Source organism: Nycticebus coucang, unplaced genomic scaffold (genome assembly GCF_027406575.1).
Source record: "Nycticebus coucang isolate mNycCou1 unplaced genomic scaffold, mNycCou1.pri scaffold_54, whole genome shotgun sequence".
NCBI lineage: Eukaryota > Metazoa > Chordata > Mammalia > Primates > Lorisidae > Nycticebus > Nycticebus coucang.
This window is the reverse complement of record NW_026515584.1, coordinates 846,812-860,306: the sequence shown is the minus strand read 5'-3', so window position 1 is coordinate 860,306 and position 13,495 is coordinate 846,812. Positions and strand designations below refer to the sequence as shown.

General features: G+C 46.9%; 1 pseudogene; it reads left to right on the top strand.

The window, feature by feature from the left end:
- Positions 1–10,252: 10,252 nt before the first annotated feature.
- Positions 10,253–11,429, top strand: LOC128579444 (plakophilin-4-like; annotated as a pseudogene).
- Positions 11,430–13,495: the final 2,066 nt, after the last annotated feature.

The following is a 13,495-nucleotide window of genomic DNA, read 5'->3' as shown; positions in this document are numbered from 1 at the left end:
TCTACTCTGATTCTATGCTGAAAATAAATGGCAAGAGAGTTCACTGACAGCCAAATTCAAAATAGCATACTTCAGCACAATTTTCAAGTTCAGTTTCAAGAATTAAGGTAAACTCATGTCTGCTTTAAAAGTTTGGCAGTACTTGAGGGAGTCGAAGATGGTAGACTTACACAGTTGATTATTTTATAGTAACACACAACTTCTGTTTCTCATCACAATAAAAAGTAAAAACCCTTTGTTTCTTTAGCTATTTTTCCGGGACATACCCATCTCAATACTCCAATGCATGTGCTGTGTGTAAATACAATGTGGGGCAAATGGCAGTATTATGGGAGCCTCCAAGGGAACACTTTCCTGTCCAGCCTCATGCAGTGCTCAGCATATGGCTGGAGATATGTTTTTCAAATTGGCCTTTGAAAGTAAAGAATATTTATAAAGGCTTGATACTTTTCGGGGTTTAAATCATCATGGTCATAATGTTTTTCACTAGTCACACATCAATTTTACCCATATGCAGCTTTAAAATTGTCTTGAATACCACTAATTTGACGTGTTTCCTAACCTCTCCATCTCATATTTTTAATCTGCAAAGTTAACTCTGTGCTAAGATGAGGTAGTTTCATCCTCCAAAAATTCTTAGCCTGGTCCTACTATTAAAATGCAATATTCTTGGGGCGGCACCTGTGGCTCAGTGGGTAGGGTGCGGGCCCTATATATCGAGAGTGGCAAGTTCAAACCCAGCCCCGGCCAAACTGCAACAAAAAATAGCCGGGCATTGTGGCAAGCTCCTGTAGTCCCAGCTACTCGGGAGGTTGAGGCAAGAGAATCGCCCTAAGCCCTGGAGTTGGAGGTTGCTGTGAGCTGTGACACCACAGCACTCTACTGAGGGTGACAAAGTGAGACTCTTGTCTCGTAAAAAATAAAATAAAATAATATGCAGTATTCTTGTTGGATATTTGCACATTAGGCAGAGAAAACTAATTTATTCAGTAGGGAAACTTACACTAGCAATTGTTTATTTTAACATATAACACATACTGTGTCAAGCGTGTGCTTAACAATTTCATGTTTAAAAACATAAAAGATCCTTTTTTTTTTTGTAGAGACAGTCTCACTTTACCGCCCTCAGTGGAGTGTTATGGCGTCACAGCTCACAGCAACCTCCAGCTCTTGGGCTTAGGCAATTCTCTTGCCTCAGCCTCCCGAGTTACGGGGACTACAGGTGCCTGCCACAACACCTGGCTATTTTTTCTTGCAGTTTGTCTGGGGCTGGGTTTAGAACCTGCCACCCTCGGTATATAGGGCTGGCTCCCTACTCACTGAGCCACAGGCACCACCCAACATAAAAGATTCTTAAAAGCATACAGGTTTCCAAGCTGCCTGGAAGAAAAGTGGGGAGGCTATCACATCCACTCGTTCTCACACAAAGGGAACTCCTCTGATATTTCCTAATAAGAATAAAATTCCATAGGATGACTGGCCACTACTTTCAAGCTTAAACCCTTATGTGGCTGGGATTTCACTTTCTGTCTTAATTATAAAGAAGATTCTAATTATAATTGTCCAGGCAGCAAATTATGACTTTTATAATCCTCTGTAGAGACAAGTGTACTGGGGTGACTTAGATGTAACCGGCAGCTTCTTTTCAAATCAATGACGGTGTGGAGAGCAATCAGGTGGGAATATTTTTACATCTTTAAAATGTCTTCTGATCAAAAAATTCAAGACTATCAAAAGTAGAGGCAAAGGCATGAAAAGCTGAGGGGGAAGCACAGGCCACTGGCTCCTCTTCGTGGCCCCCGCCCCACTCCAGTTTCACTGGGGTTTAAGGTTCCGCCACGGGCTCCTGGTGTCACCTGCTCATTTTCTCAGGGGCCCCACTGCTCCTCTCCTGACCCCTGAGGCCAGGTGACAGGGGAAGGTGCGCTGAGGCAACTGTCACAGCGACCTGCCCAGAGGACCTTCCAGGAATGGGGTTACACCTTTGTCGATGGCATCTGCTAATAATCAGACAAGGAAAGGCCCCCCGCCCCATACTGCTTAAGTAGAAAGAATTCCATTTCTCTCCCAACATGAACCCTGTTGCTGTTCGGATTAAACCTGGCAGGAGTCTCAGCTCACCCAGCCTCTGTGAGAAGGGAGTTCCCCGAGGAGGAAAGAAGGTGCTGAGCCTCAGTGGTTAAAGCCCTTCAAAGACGCTCCCGGGTCCCGGGGCTCTGCTCACCTGTACACTCCACCTGCTGAGTGCGCTCCCGGGTCCCGGGGCTCTGCTCACCTGTGCGCCCCACCTGCTGCGCGCTCGGGGTTGGGTGGGGACCGCGGGCGGGGCGCGGCTGCCCGAGCCCGCGGGAGCTGTTTGTCCGAGGCCAGAGCTGCCAGCGCAGAGAGCAGAGGAGGCGGTGCTGCTCGGAGAGTGGCGGGAAGGGGGGACCTAGGGGAAAGGGCAGAGCCGGGATCGCCCCAGAAGGGGCTCGCCAGAAGCGCCTGTCCCTGTGCTAGGGACACCCCTCAAACAGTGTCATGAGATGCTCTAGAGGAGGTGGGGTGCCCCCAGTCTGCTGTGAGACCCGACATCAGCCCAAGGGGCAGAAGGGGGGACGCCGCTGCCCCGCCCAGCCAAAGGTCTTGGACCATCCCTGGACCCACAGCCTCCAGGGCCACCCGTCCTGTGCTGGCCTCAAGCTCAAAGGCCACCTCCAGGCCAGGAGGGGACACGGGGCAATCAAAGAGCATGAGGGTGGGTCAGTGTCCATCTGTCCAGAAAAGGCCGCTTGTCCTACTTAGGAGAGTCGTAAGTCTCCGCCCCACCGCCTCCTGCAGGCCCCCCTCCATCCTTCCCTCCCGCCTGCTTTATCCCTGCCCCTAGCAGAGCAGCTGGGCTGGGCTGGGCTGGGAGAAGAAGGGGGTGTCATTTTCTCAGCATCCACTGAGCTGAGGGGGTTGGAGGGCCCGGAGCAAGACGTGCTGAAAAGTCAGAAACTCGGTCCTGGCCCTCAGACCTGCGCTCACAGACCCGCAGCCAGGTCCAGGCAGGACCTGGCCACTTGGTTCAGTGGTGAGTTATTGCATTTCTCAGGCATCTATGAATTTTCTAACAGAATGAAATTGTGACACACATACCATCATGTCTCCGTATACCAGGGGAACTGGCTCCAGGACCCTGACTGCACCCAAGTCCTTCTATCCACCAACCTGTGGGAAAAGTCAGCCCTCTGTCTACCTGTGTTTTGCCCAAGATTTCCTTATTTTCCAATCACATTTGGTTGGGAAACATCCTCTTCTAAGTGGACCCAAGCAGTTCAGGATCAACTGTGTATAAGGTTTTGCTTATTAGCTATCTTCACACGTAACATTGTCACATATGCATTTATCTGTGTCATTAAAATCTATTGGCAATTTTTAGCTGGTGTAACAATTCTGCCCTCTCTGTCTCACCAATGAGATTGTAACATTCATGTGCTGCTTTGAACACCACCAGCTACCACAGGGCCTGGCATACAGTAGGTGCTACGTATGTGTTGAACTTTTAAAGTTTCCTAGTCAGCCAGAGTGTGGGGAAGTTGGTGAGAAAGCCCAGGACACAGGGTGGGAGCCCTGTCTGCCACAGGCTGGTGGTGAGAGCCCCCGACCCCCGGCCTCAGCTTGCCCCATCTGCCATCAGCAGGCTGAGCTGCAGGAGTGTGGGGGCTGCACACTCAGACTGAGACCCTTACAGCTATGTGAGAAGGACTAGACCCAGGTCTGGTTTCCTTAAGCCAGTTGGCTTCCTGCCAGCCCCACACAGAGCCTACCTCCAGGGCGCTCCGCCCCTCCCTGACCTTTCACCCTCTGCCCTCCCACTCTTCATTTCTGGACCCGTTCAGGGTCACCATAGCATCCACTGTGTTTCTTTATCTGGTCCCAATGCCTGAAGCTTGCTGCTTATCAGGTTCCAGGATTCTGGCTTCTCTTAATCCTGATCCCTTCTTCAGGCTTTGTCCAGTCCCCACCCCACCATATTTTCTTAGCTCCATGTGAGTGATTCAGACCCATTCTGAAGCGTATCCCAACCCACTCCTGTTATGATGGTCCTACAATTTTCCAGTGTTTCCCGACCAGGTCTCCATATGGGGCAATCACTTTGTACAATATAACTCCTACCATATTAGGAGAAAATGCAATGCAGGGAGTGTTACCAATTTTTAAAAACTTGTAACAAAGCTTCCAGAATCTTTCCCCAGAGCGCCTTACCTTCATCTTCTAATATGTGGCTATTGTGAACAAAGGTTTACCAACATAGCCCAAGTGCTCTGCTCATTGCCCAGCAGAATTCATAACTGCCCATCCTTTGTGAAGACCCTGCTTAATGGGGACATTTGTATGTTTCCCCAGAAATGGGACCAAGAGACCCTGAACACATCTCTTGTTACATTTTGGGTCATTAGTGATACTGTGTCCTCTGCAGAAGACAATGGTGACCACTGTCAGGCCCAGCTATGATTAAGGCCACTGAGCCTTTGTCCTAGACTGGATTTTCCAAGAGACTCAGACCAAAATAGCAGAGCCCTCTCTCTGGTGCTAAATCATATTTGTCACGGAAATGTCCTTGGAAAGTTTTAGCTATGGAAAGACAAGAAGAGCTGTTGCACAGTCTGTGGTCAGATGGCCTGGTGATGACTCAACTTTGTCAAAGGGGCATGACTTGCTGGGGCCGGAATCTCCCCTATTAATTTTTAATCCCAAACTTTTATCTAACCCCTTTATTCCTTAGATAGGATGGTTCCGCATGTTTAGAACCATCTTAATCTTAATCCCTAGGTTAAGGTCGACTGGGGAAACAAGGCAGATGTAATAAGGTAAGATGACATTCCCCTAAATGGCTTCTATCCTCATAGAAGCCACCGATGGTCAGCTAATTAGAAGAACAGGTGCTGCCTCTCCAGAAACCTGCAGAACCATTGACTCTGTCTTCTTATGTGGCCCAAGGGTGAGTTGTGATGTATTCCTGACAGAGATCTGAAAATTGTCCCCACAGCAGCCCTGGTGCAGCACCCTGCCCCCCGACTCTGGCGTTTGGGCCTGTTCTCCCCAGAGGGCAGTGTCGGTCTCTCATTTGTACCAGCCCTGGTCTGGGAACTGGTCTCACTGTTTGGGAAATGCTTGTTTCTATGTCCACCTCCCACACAGGACCACACAACTCCTGTGTGTCCAGCACCGAGCACAGCTGAGGGTGCGTCCCTCCTGTTACCTGAGAAAAGTGAAGGGGACAGGGAGTGTCCAGAATCCGGAGTGTCCAGAATCCGGAGTGTCCAGAATCCAGACTGTCCAGAATCCAGAGTGGCCAGAATCCAGACTGGCCAGAATCCAGAGTGGCCAGAATCCGGACTGGCCAGAATCTGGACTGGTCAGAATCCAGAGTGGCCAGAATCCGGACAGTCCAGAATCTGTAATTATATATATATAATTACATGGGATTTGGTTCTGGAAATGGTGATAAATAAGCAGAGGAAATGAGCAAAGCTTCAGTGAAAACCTTCGTCAGGCTCAAACCACAGCTTCAATCATGTATCCAGTGACAGAGCAAAGGCTTCTCCTCCTATGAGGCCCCTGGATAAGGCACTGAGCTATCTGACAACAGGACAGTCAGTGCGAATGTGTTTGGGGTTAAAGACCTAGATTTGAGCCTGAATCCTTCCACTTACTGCCATGTGATTGGGGCAACTTAACCTCTCAGTTCCCTCAGGTGAAAATGTGTCATAAAACTTACCTGGATGAGCAGTTTAAGAGGGAGACATAAGAGGTAGGAGAGCAGCCCCACCTGTAGCCTGGCACGGGGCAGGTGCTCAGAAGTAGAGCTAGAATTCTGAGTCCAGGGCCCTGGAGAAGCGGCCAGTGGAGCAGAGCACAGTGGCTTGTGACGGAGGTCACCACTGCAACTCCCAGTGAGAGAGGATACCAAAGAAGGGTGAGGGATACACCAGCAGGGTCCTCTCCATGGTGACTCAGCTCTTGGGAATTTGTAAACTTAACTTCCTGGAACTTGGAAATTTCCAAGTTCTGTGAAATCCTGTAGTTCTGTAGGGGCTGGAATGGCATCTCCCACTTGATTCAAACTGGCCAATGAGAAGGGTGCCTGTGGGGTGGAACTTTTTGACTGTCGATAGAAAGGGAAAGACCAAGCCAGTCGGGGAGCGTGGCCATTTGGAATTCTTCTATGCCGTGAGCTCCCAGCTGGTGAATAAAGCCCTTCCTCTTATAAACGTGGTGTTTGGGTGCTCTTTCTCTCCATCAGGCCTGGTCTTCCTGCAACACCAGGAGAGGCGGTGGACCTGGGTGCCTCTAATGTCACTTCCATGTCATCCTCTGCTTTTCCTTTCTCATTATGTCCTGAGACTCTGACCAGCTCCAGAGACAGAGCGTCAGTTAAATCAACCCTCATAACATATGAGTGACATCAGGTGGATGAACAAACAGCAGGTGGTTATCAGTGAGGAGAGGACAGATGTGGACAGGAGCAGAGAGAGATGGGAGTGGCCAGCCGCCTGGGCCACACTCCATTCTGCAGGACAAAAGTTTCAGATCGCAGGTGTTTAATTGGAAGGTTTCCATTAAAATCCTGAGTTCTAGGTTTATTGTAAAAAAATAACAATAGGCAAGACTGGTCCACATTCCCTGGTGGCAATCGTCAGTCAGAGCTGAGCAGGGGCGGGCAGTCTAGAGACAGAAGGTGTGGCCAATCCTTCCTGCCGGCTCCATATCCAGACTGCGCCTGGGCTTCCATCTGTCCTCTCCAGGACAGGATTCTTTATCTTACTCTTTAGCCCAGGATGCTATTTCCATGGTAGGAAGCTACCAGAAAAGTTCAGCAACATTTGCATATGTATCAGAAAGACAGTCCTGGAACCTGAAGGAATTGTTGAAAGGTAAAGAGATGTAAAAGAGAAGAATTAAACTTGTAGCAGAAAGCACAGCTCAGAGGACTTTACAGTAGTTCAGGCTGATCTTATGAAAGTTTGAACTAGGCAATAGCCCTGGAGTTTGGGAGGGGACAAAACTGAGTGAGCTGATGGCTGAACATAGAGAATAAAAGAAGGAAAGGGAAAATTTAAGAGCTCAAAATAAGACCATGTGCAAGGATATTTATTGCAACCATTTTTGCACAGCGGTGTTGCAGGAAGATGAGGCCCGATGGAGAGGAAGAACACCCAAACACCATGTTTAATAGAGGAAGGGCCTTATTCCAGCTGGTGGAGTGATGGCAGACTAGTCTGAATGGCTGTGCTCCCCCACTGGCTCAGTCTTTTCCTTTTTATGTCTAGTCAAAAGTTCCAGCCAGCGGGTTCCTTTCTCATTGGTCAGTTTAAATCAAGCTGGAGAAGCGGGGCTTGAGGTTTTATAGAAGTAGAAGCAAGCAGTTAGTTTCCAGGCCCCAACAAGCTAAGTTTCTACAAATTCCTAAGAGCTGAGTCACCATGGAGAGGACCTTGCAGGAGTATCCTTGTGGCCTCCTTGGAGAGACCTTTGTTCTCTCAGACCTCCCCTTTCCCGGGTATCCTCTCTCAGCAGCAGAAAAGTGGAACTAAAGTAAATGCCCATCAGGAGGGTGTACCTACACTTTGGGGCCTGCTGTACCAGGAATAGACACCATCCACCCAGCTGCATTAGAGGGAGCTGCTCAAAAGGTGGTTACATGAAGTGCATGGTGGGGCCAGGCACAGTGGCTCACCCTGTAATCCCAGCACTCTGGGAGACTGAGGTGGGTGGATTGCCGGAGCCCACAGGTTAGAGACCAGCTGAGCCAGAGCGAGACCCCATCTCTAAAAATGCCGGGCATTGTGGCAGGTGCCTGTACTAGGAGGCTGAGGCAAGAGGATTGCTTGAGCCCAAGAGTTTGAGGTTGCTTTGAGCTATGATGCCATGGTACTCTACTGAGGGCAACAAAATGAGACTGTGTCTCAAAAAAATAAAAAAATTAAAAAAAAAATGCAGGGAGGAACCTGGGTAAGGTAATCAATCCCTTGGATAGATTACGTACACATACATATATACATGTGTGTATGCTGTGATAAAGGAGTAGGTATAGATAATATTATATGGTATTTTCAAATGTGTGAGTAATAAGAGGAAGGATGTCAGGAGAAAGCCAAAAATTTGCATTAAAAATTGTTTTTGAATGTTTAAAAATGTATATGACTCTGCTTTTTCTCAAATTGCATGTATGTTTATAACCATACAGAACATGCGTGAAGGCTGAAGTTTAGTCACGGTGGCTCACATCTGTAATCTTAGTACATTTGGAGGCCAAGGCAGGAGGATCACCTGAGGCCTGGAGTTCCAGATCAGCCTGAGCAAGAGCGAGACCTTGCTTCTATAAAAATTAGCCTGGTGCAGTGACATGCCTCTAGAGTCCCAGGTACTCAGGAGGCTGCCATAAGCTGCCGTGATGCTGGGGCGACAGAGCCAAACCCCGCCTCAAAAAAAAAAAACAAAAATTGCATGAAATTGTTACAGGGAGTTTGAAGGATTCCAAACTCCCTTTTTTTAAATAAAAACTATATTGCTTATTTATAGAACTAGAATAACCTCACAATATGTGAATCTAAAACTGCTTTTAAAAATGAAGTTATCAATTTTTTTAAAAACCCACAGTAATTCTGTTTTCACTGTAAACAAACATAAAGTCTGTTTTTCAGGGCAGCGCCTGTGGCTCAGTGATTAGGGCACTGGCCCCACATACCAGAGGTGGTGGGTTCAAACCCAGCCCCGGCCAAAAGCGAAAATTGCAAAGAAAAATGTCTGTTTTTCAGTCAACATCTTCTCATATTAGGTTTAAATCCTACTTTATCTATTTACCAGCTGGATGGACTCAGGCACATAATCTCTCTCTCTCTCAGTCTGAGTTTTCTTTTCTTTTTTTTTGTAGAGACAGAGTCTCACTTTGTCACCCTCGGTAGAGTGCTGTGGCATCACAGCTCACAGCAACCTCCAACTTCTGGGCTTAGGTGATTCTCTTGCCTCAGCCTCCCAAGTAGCTGGGAGTATGGGGACCTGCCACAATGCCCAGGTATTTCTTTTTGTAGCAGTTTGGCCGGGGCTGGGTTTGAACCCTCCACCCTCGGTATATGGGGCTGGCACCCTTCCCACTGAGCCAAATGAGCCACCCAGTCTAAGTTTTCTTATTTGAAAAATGGGATGATAATCTCAACCCTGAAAGGTCATTCTGGGGGTCGAGGAAAAAGAGACCCCTGACGCTGCTGGCTCATGGCTGGCTCCCTGCAGACAGGTGCTGGTCTTCAAAATCGCACTGTTGATGATTTCAGCCACAGCCTCGGGTTCTCCCTAACGTCCAAACAGCCCCCTCTCCCGTCTCCCCACTCTTCCTCCCCACCCACTCCCCTTCCTCTTCCTCTGATTAGCTGACTGGACTTCTTAGTTTAAAACATAGTTTCAAACCCCTTGGCCACGCTGAATTTACCAAATAAAAGCTCTTTTTTCATTAACTTTCTGCAAGTTTTGTTTGTTCTGCCAAGTTTTACCCGCAAGGTAAAGAGAAAGATTAAATGAGTGTGAGATTTGGGAGTGACAGCATTACCAGAGGCCAGGTAAGGACAGTGCTGCTTCCTTCTCCCCAAATTTAGTGGAAACAATGTGAACTTCTGATACAAATATGATCAAACTGTTTGTAAAAAACTAAGATCACTATTTGTTCAGCGTCTGCGCTCCTGGAGAACCAAAGGTACGGGTTGTTCTGTTTAAGGCTGTGCTCTGTTGACTGAAATGCCTGAAGGTGTTACAGTTATAGCTAAGAAATTCCACATAAGACAGGATAAAATGTAATCATTTGATTTTCTGAGTTCTTTCCTTTCTGAATAGATCAGTAATATTAGAAAGAAGTGTAGGGGCTGGCCGGGCAGGCGGGCTGGCGGCTGGGCGGGCGGCGGCGGCGGCCTCTGGGCAGTAGAGGGGGCTCCGGGGCTGAGTCCGCGTCGAGGCCTGCCGCGGAGGCTGCACCACGGGCAAGGGGTGGAGGGGCAAGTTGGCCACCGCCGCCGCCGGGGGTGGTGAGAGAGCAGTCCGGGGGAGGGGGCAGGTGGGGGAGGGAGGGGCTGGCTGCCGCCTGGCCGCGACACTTTTTTAATTTTTTTCCGGTGCCGCAGCAGCGACCCCTCAGCGCTGATGTCCCTGATCCCTGGAGCGAAGACAGCCGCTGCCTAAGCTGGAAAGCTTACTAATGAATATGTACAGCACGCATGTATGGAACATTAAAAGAGGAATGCCAGCTCCTGAGCAGGCCTCACTGGTGGAGGAGGGGCAACCCCAGACCCGCCAGGACGCTGCCTCCACTGGCCCAGGCATGGAACCCGAGACCACAGCCACCACTATTCTAGCTTCCGTGAAGGAGCAGGAGCTTCAGTTTCAACGACTCACCAGAGAACTGGAAGTGGAAAGGCAGATTGTTGCCAGTCAGCTAGAAAGATGTAGGCTTGGAGCAGAATCACCAAGCATCGTCAGCACCAGCTCAACAGAGAAGTCATTTCCTTGGAGATCAACAGACGTGCCAAATACTGGTGTAAGCAAACCTAGAGCTTCTGACGCTGCCCATCCTAACAACTATCTCATCAGGACAGAGCCGGAACAAGGGACCCTCTATCCACCAGAACAGACATCTCTCCATGAAAGTGAGGGATCGTTGGGTAACTCAAGAAGTTCAACACAAATGAATTCTTATTCCAACAGTGGATACCAGGAAGCAGGGAGTTTTCACAATAGCCAGAATGTGAGCAAGGCAGATAATAGACAGCAGCATTCATTCATAGGATCAACTAATAACCATTTGGTGAGGAATTCAAGAGCTGAAGGACAAACATTGGTTCAGCCATCAGTAGCCAGTCCGGCCATGAGGAGAGTTAGTTCAGTTCCATCTAGAGCACAGTCTCCTTCTTATGTTATCAGCACAGGCGTGTCTCCTTCACCGGGGTCACTGAGAACTTCTCTGGGTAGTGGATTTGGCTCTCCGCCGACATCTGAACCCCACTGCATACTCCTCCACCACATTACCTGCTCAGCGGGCAGCCTCTCCGTACTCACAGAGACCCACCTCCCCAACAGCCTTACGGCGGATTGGGTCAGTCACCTCTCGGCAGACCTCCAACCCCAATGGACCAACCCCTCAGTACCCAACCACCGCCAGAGTAGGGTCCCCGCTGACCCTGATGGATGCACAGACTCGGGTAGCTTCCCCATCCCAAGGCCAGGTGGGGCAGTCATCCCCCAAACGCTCAGGGATGACTGCCATACCATAGCATCTGGGACCCTCACTGCAAAGAACTGTTCATGACATGGAGCAATTTGGACAGCAGCAGTATGACATTTATGAGAGGATGGTTCCACCTCAGCCAGACAGCCTGACAGGTGAGTGCAAGGTGACTGCACTACATACAGCCCAGTGAGGAAATCTCTTCTGCAACTGTAGCTGAAACAGAATGCTAATGTGGAAAAAGCTCATGTTTTTAATCTCATAATTCACATCATCAACTTCAGGTTAATGGGTCTTTCAGGTTCTGTAATTCTTAACTCCATGAAATTGTATAAACTCATGCCAGCAGAACGCTTTTTGTGATGGATACGTTTTTCCCCTTCAAAATATTAGGGTTTAAAATATATATACTTTGCATTTTAGATGAATTGGTTGGCATTCTAAACTGTTCACTGATTTTTTTTTTTTTAATGAAAGATTTTCCAGGTCTACCCCTATACATATATGTAAGTTATGTTAAAAGGTGGTATCAGAATATCTGTTTAAATATTTGAATTTTTTCTTTAGAAATATTTTGGTAGTGTACACCAGAATATGAATTTCGTGCCCTACTGCCTTGATTTGGGCATCCCAATAGGAATTGCACAAAGCTTTTATGAGTTACCTTAAGTGCCACTCTGATTAAACCAGAAACACACCAGATCCCTGATGTCATAGCTGTTCCCGTCGGGGTTTTGCACGAAGAGTTTCCCCTATAAGGTAAAGACTTTGTACTTTAAAGTAAAATGACATTTATTTTTAGTGTTTTTATTTTAAAAGTAACATACAGAGTAGTAAAAATTAAGATTATACAGGAAAATATGAAATCAGAAGTGCAAGTCCCAAGGTTGTCTTCTATCCTCAGCCACACCCACCATCTGTTTATATAGTATTTTCAGGAACATTCATTTGCATATATGAGTAGATTCATTACATACAAACGTGCATACACTGTGCTTTCTTTTGTACTGATGAGATTTTGTTATATGTATCTTCCTTTACCTTAATATGTCTAAGACCTGGGCGGAGCCTGTGGCTCAGTAAGCAGGGCAGGGCACCAGCCCCATACCGAGGGTGGCAGGTTTGAACTCAGCCCCGGCCAAACTGCAACAACAACAACAAAAATTAGCCAGACATTGTGGCGGGTGCCTATAGTCCCAGCTACTCAGGAAGCTAAGGCAAGAGAATCTCCTAAGCCCAAGAGGTTGCTGTGAGTTATGACGTCACAGCACTCTACCGAGGGCAACAAAGGGAGAGACTCTGTCTCTAAAATATATATATGTCTAAGACCTCTGCCTCATTTTTTCTTAATAAATGCATAGGACTCCCATTTTTATAGGTATGGTTAATCACTTTCCTGTTAATGAACATTTGGGTTATTGGACATTTTTAGCTATTAGATATGAGGCACTACACATTCTTTTTGTGTATTTCACTTAGGTACTAATTATGGGATCTATTTTTTAAAGTAAAATTGCTGCATCAAAACACTTATTTTTGCTTTGTGAGATATTCTTGAATTGTAACCTCCCAAGAAGGTTACATAGATTTCTGCCAGTAATTTCAGGGTGTGCCTGGTTCCCTATTCTCTTCACCAGTGCTGTGTATTGCAAGTTTTTCATCTTTGCCAGTCTGGTAGATAAAAGCTTTACCTTAGTGTTTTAAATGGCCATTATTGACTTACAACTGAGACTGAAGATTTCATATAGATGTATATTAGGCATTTTCTTATTAAGCTCTGGTTCAGGTCATTTGTCTATTTTGTAATTTGTAAAAGCTCTTTGTACTTGAGATAAATTAGCCATTGGTAATATACTTCTCCAGTATATTTTTTTTCCATTTTATCATTTGTCTTTTTACTTTGTTTTAGGTTTTATTTACAAAACTTGTTAATATGTTATATAATAAAATTAACATCTTCTTAAAAAAAAAAAAAGAAAGAAAGAAGTGTAAATACGTTTGCAAATGCAAATCCAAATCTTGTTTCCCTGGAATCTCGGCCCAGGATCAGAGGACACTGCACCGGAGTCTGTCTTTGCCCCGAGATTGTCAAAAGGGGCAATGGGGAGCTGGGCTTTGGTATTTCTTGAATTTGTTGATTATTTTTTCATATTTTATCTGTGTAAGAATTTCTGAATAGAGTTTACTTTTTTTGTGTCTCTGAATTACACTTTAACTTCTTTAAAAGCAGCATTTTCGACATTTTTGAAAATAAACCTT